Source organism: Pseudophryne corroboree, chromosome 5, assembly GCF_028390025.1.
Source record: "Pseudophryne corroboree isolate aPseCor3 chromosome 5, aPseCor3.hap2, whole genome shotgun sequence".
Classification (NCBI taxonomy): domain Eukaryota; kingdom Metazoa; phylum Chordata; class Amphibia; order Anura; family Myobatrachidae; genus Pseudophryne; species Pseudophryne corroboree.
In genome coordinates, this window is record NC_086448.1 from 171,547,241 (window position 1) to 171,553,344 (window position 6,104).

A 6,104-nucleotide genomic window follows, 5' to 3' on the forward strand; every position below is an offset into this window, starting at 1 on the left:
CGGCGTTCAACCGCCATGCCGTCAAACGCAGTCGCAGTAAGTCTTGGAACAGACAGGGCCCCTGCTGTAACAGGTCCTGTCTGAGAGGCAGAGGCCATGGGTCCTCTGAGATCATTTCTTGTAGTTCTGGGTACCAAGTTCTTCTTGGCCAATCCGGAACGATGAGTATAGTTCTTACTCCTCTCTTTCTTACTATCCTCAGTACCTTGGGTATGAGAGGAAGAGGAGGGAACACATAAACCGACTGGTACACCCACGGTGTCACTAGTGCGTCCACAGCTATCGCCTGAGGGTCCCTTGACCTGGCGCAATATTTTTTTTAGCTTTTTGTTGAACACTGCTGACAGTGCTAGCACGTGATTTTCCGCCCATCGGAGAATCCTTGTGGCTTCTGCCATCGCCATCCTGCTTCTTGTGCCGCCCTGGCAGTTTACATGGGCGACCGCCGTGATGTTGTCTGATTGAATCAGCACTGGTTGGTTTTGAAGCAGGGGCTCTGCTTGACTCAGGGCGTTGTAAATGGCCCTTAGTTCCAGTATATTTATGTGTAGTGAAGTCTCCTGACTTGACCACTGTCCTTGGAAGTTCCTTCCCTGAGTGACTGCCCCCCATCCTCGGAGGCTTGCGTCCGTGGTCACCAGGACCCAGTCCTGTATGCCGAATCTGCGCCCCTCGAGAAGATGAGTACTCTGCAGCCACCACAGCAGAGACACCCTGGCCCTTGGGGACAGGGTGATCAACCGATGCATCTGAAGATGCGATCCGGACCATTTGTCTAACAGATCCCACGGAAAGATCCTTACATGGAACCTGCCGAAGGGAATTGCTTCGTAAGAAGCCACCATCTTTCCCAGGACTCGCGTGCAGTGATGTACCGACACCTGTTTTGGTTTCAGGAGGTCCCTGACCAGAGATGACAATTCCTGGGCCTTCTCCACCGGGAGAAACACCTTCTTCTGTTCTGTGTCCAGAATCATGCCCAGGAAGAGCAGACGCGTCGCAGGAATCAGCTGCGACTTTGGGATATTCAGAATCCAGCCGTGCTGTTACAACATTTCCCGAGAAAGTGCTACGCTGACTAACAACTGCTCTCTGGACCTCGCCTTTATAAGGAGATCGTCCAAGTACGGGATAATTATAACTCCCTTCTTCCGAAGGAGTATCATCATTTCGGCCATTACCTTGGTAAATACCCTCGGTGCCGTGGACAGACCAAACGGCAACATCTGGAATTGGTAATGACAGTCCTGTACCACAAACCTGATGTACTCCTGGTGAGGTGGGTAAAATGGGGACATGCAGATAAGCGTCCTTGATGTCCAGCGACACCATAAAATCCCCCTCTTCCAGGCTTGCAATAACCGCCCTGAGCGATTCCATTTTGAACTTGAACTTCCATACATAAGTGTTCAAGGATTTTAAATTTAGAATGGGTCTCACCGAACCATCTGGTTTCGGTACCACAAACATTGTGGAATAGTAACCCCGTTCCTGTTGAAGGAGGGGAACCTTGATTATCACCTGCTGAAGGTACAGCTTGTGAATAGCCGCCAGCACTACCTCCCTATCCCTGGGAGCCGCTGGCAAGGCTGATTTGAGGTAACGGCGAGAGGGAGTCGCCTCGAACTCCAGCATATATCCCTGAGATACCACTTGTAGAACCCAGAGATCCCCTGTGAGCAAACCCACTGGTCGCTGAAGTTCCGGAGACGCGCCCCCACCGCACCTGGCTCCACCTGTGGAGCCCCAGCGTCATGCGGTGGACTTAGTGGAAGCAGGGGAGGATTTTTGTTCCTGGGAACTGGCTGTCTGGTGCAGCTTTTTTCCTCTACCCCTGCCTCTGGGCAGAAAGGATGCGCCTCTGACCCGCTTGCCTTTCTGAGGCCGAAAGGACTGTACTTGATAAACGGTGCTTTCTTAGGCTGTGAGGGAACCTGAGGTAAAAAAGTCGACTTCCCAGCTGTTGCTGTGGATACGAGGTCCGAGAGACCGTCCCCAAACAATTCCTCACCCTTATAAGGCAAAACCTCCATGTACCTTTTAGAATCAGCATCACCTGTTCACTGCCGAGTCCAAAATACTCTCCTGGCAGAAATGGACATTGCATTAATTCTAGATGCCAGCCGGCAAATGTCCCTCTGTACATCCCTCATATACAAGACGACGTCCTTTATATGCTCTATGGTTAGCAAAATAGCATCCCTGTCGAGGGTATCAATGTTGTCTGACAGGGTATCAGACCATGCTGCTGCAGCACTACACATCCATGCTGAAGCAATAGCAGGTCTCAGTATAGTACCTGAGTGTGTATATACAGACTTCAGGATAGCCTCCTGCTTTCTATCTGCAGGCTCCTATATGGGCGGCCGTATCCTGACACGGCAGTGCCACCCTTTTAGATAATCGTGTGAGCGCCTTGTCCACCCTAGGGGATGTCTCCCAGCGTAACCTATCCGTTGGCGGGAAAGGGTACGCCATCAGTAACCTCTTAGAAATCACTAGTTTCTTATCAGGGGAACACCACGCTTCTTCACGCAAATCATTTAATTCATCAGATTGGGAAAAAGTCACTGGCTGCTTTTTCTCCCCAAACATAATACCCTTTTTTGTGGTAACCGGGTTAATGTCAGAAATGTGCAACACATTTTTCATTGCCGTAATCATGCATCGGGTGGCCCTTGTGGACTATACATTTGTCTCATCCTCGTCTACACTGGAGTCAGACTCCGTGTCGACATCTGTGTCTGCCATCTGAGCTAGCGGGCGTTTTTGAGCCCCTGATGGCCTCTGAGACGCCTGGGCTGGCGCGGGCTGAGATGCCGGCTGTCCCAAGGCTGTTACGTCATCAAACTTTTATGTAAGGAGTTGACACTGTCGGTTAATACCTTCCACATATCCATCCACTACGGTGTCGGCCCCATAGGGGGCGATATCACACTTTTCGGCTCCTGCTCCGCCTCCACGTAGCCCTCCTCATCAAACATGTCGACACATCCTTACCGACACACCGCACACACACAGGGAATGCTCTGACTGAGGACAGGACCCCACAAAGTCCTTTGGGGAGACAGAGAGAGAGTATGCCAGCACATACCACAGCGCTATATAACACAGGGATTTTCACTATACTGAGTGATTTTTCCCAATAGCTGCTTATTAACACAAATTGCGCCTAAATTTATGTGCCCCCCCTCTCTTTTTTACCCTTGTCGTACTGGATACTGCAGGGGAGAGCCTGGCGAGCGTCCTTCCAGCGGAGCTGTGAAGGAAAATGGCGCTGGCTGTGCTGGGGAAGATGGCCCCGCCCCCTCAGCGGCGGGCTTCTCCCGCTTTTTATAATGTTAATGGCGGAGTTTTTTGCACATATACAGTGTTATACACTGTATTATGTGCTATTTGTGCCATAAAGGTAAACTAATTGCTGCCCAGGGCGCCCCCCCCCCCCAGCGCCCTGCACCCAACAGTGACCGGAGTGTGTGCTATGCTATGGGAGCAATGGCGCACAGCTGCAGTGCTGTGCGCTACCTTAATGAAGCTGCCGTTTTTCATCCTTATCTTCCGTCTTCTGGCTCTGCAAGGGGGACGGCGGCGCGGCTCCGGGAACGGACGATCGAGGTCGGGCCCTGTGTTCGATCCCTCTGGAGCTAATGGTGTCCAGTAGCCTTAGAAGCACAAGCTAGCTGCAAGCAGGTAGGTTTGCTTCTCTCCCCTCAGTCCCTCGTAGCAGTGAGTCTGTTGCCAGCAGATCTCACTGAAAATAAAAAAACCTAACAAATACTTTCTTTTCTAGTGAGCTCAGGAGAGCCCACTAGGTGCATCCAGCTCTGGCCGGGCACAGATTCTAACTGGGGTCTGGAGGAGGGGCATAGAGGGAGGAGCCAGTGCACACCAGATATAGTACCTAATCTTTCTTTTAAGAGTGCCCAGTCTCCTGCGGAGCCCGTCTATTCCCCATGGTCCTTACGGAGTTCCCAGCATCCACTAGGACGTCAGAGAAAAATGGGTTAGTTGTAAGTTGTTTTGCTTATTGCCACTTGTGTTAACTTACTTCAGATGTAGACATGTCATAAGCGTTAGTAATGGGAGCACACACTACATACAGCTAGTGATGAGCGGGTTCGGTTTCTCGGAAACCGAACCCCCCCGAACTTCACCCATTTTACACGGGTCCGAGGCAGGTTCGAACCTTCCCGCCTTGCTCGGCTAACCCGAGCGCGCCCGAACGTCATCATCCCGCTGTCGGATTCTCGCGAGATTCGGATTCTATATAAGCAGCCGTGCATCGCCGCCATTTTCACTCGTGCATTGGAGATGATAGGGAGAGGACGTGGCTGGCGTCCTCTCCGTTTATTGTTGAACTTGATTGCTTTATTGCTTAATTGTGGGGAGGACTGGGGAGCAGCTGTTAGGAGGAGTACAGTGCAGAGTTTTGCTGATAAGTGACCACCAGTTTTATCCGTTCTCTGCCTGAAAAAAACGCTCCATACCATATCTGTGCTCAGTGTGCTGCATAATATATCTGTGCTCACACTGCTTAATTGTGGGGACTGGGGAGCAGCTGTATTATATAGCAGGAGTGCAGTGCAGAGTTTTGCTGACAGTGACCACCAGTATACGTTGTCTGCCTGAAAAACACTCCATATCTGTGCTCAGTGTGCTGCTTTATTGTGGGGACTGGGGACCACCAGTATAATTAATATTATATAGGAGGAGTACAGTGCAGAGTTTTGCTGACACAGTGACCACCAGTATACTATATATAGCAGTACGGTAGGCCACTGCTGTACCTATCTCTGTATCGTCATTCATTAAGTATACTATCCATCTACATTCTATACCTGTGGTGCATTTTAGTTTTGCAGTTTGCTGACACAGTGACCACCAGTATACTATATATAGCAGTACGGTAGGCCACTGCTGTACCTACCTCTTTGTCGTCATTCATTAAGTATACTATCCATCTACATTCTATACCTGTGGTGCATTTTAGTTTTGCAGTTTGCTGACACAGTGACCACCAGTATTCTATATATAGCAGTACGGTAGGCCACTGCTGTACCTACCTCTGTGTCGTCATTCATTAAGTATACTATCCATCTACATTCTATACCTGTGGTGCATTTTAGTTTTGCAGTTTGCTGACACAGTGACCACCAGTATACTATATATAGCAGTACGGTAGGTCACTGCTGTACCTACCTCTGTGTCGTCATTCATTAAGTATACTATCCATCTACATTCTATACCTGTGGTGCATTTTAGTTTTGCAGTTTGCTGACACAGTGACCACCAGTATACTATATATAGCAGCACGGTAGGCCACTGCTGTACCTACCTCTGTGTCGTCATTCATTAAGTATACTATCCATCTACATTCTATACCTGTGGTGCATTTTAGTTTTGCAGTTTGCTGACACAGTGACCACCAGTATACTATATATAGCAGTACGGTAGGCCACTGCTGTACCTACCTCTGTGTCATCATTCATTAAGTATACTATCCATCTACATTCTATACCTGTGGTGCATTTAAGTTTTGCAGTTTGCTGACACAGTGACCACCAGTATACTATATATAGCAGTACGGTAGGCCACTGCTGTACCTACCTCTGTGTCGTCATTCATTAAGTATACTATCCTTCTACATTCTATACCTGTGGTGCATTTTAGTTTTGCAGTTTGCTGACACAGTGACCACCAGTATACTATATATAGCAGTACGGTAGGCCACTGCTGTACCTACCTCTGTGTCGTCATTCATTAAGTATACTATCCATCTACATTCTATACCTGTGGTGCATTTTAGTTTTGCAATTTGCTGATACAGTGACCACCAGTATACTATATATAGCAGTACGGTAGGCCACTGCTGTACCTACCTCTGTGTCGTCATTCATTAAGTATACTATCCATCTACATTCTATACCTGTGGTGCATTTTAGTTTTGCAGTTTGCTGACACAGTGACCCCCAGTATACTATATATAGCAGTACGGTAGGCCACTGCTGTACCTACCTCTGTGTCGTCATTCATTAAGTATACTATCCATCTACATTCTATACCTGTGGTGCATTTTAGTTTTGCAGTTTGCTGACACAGTGATC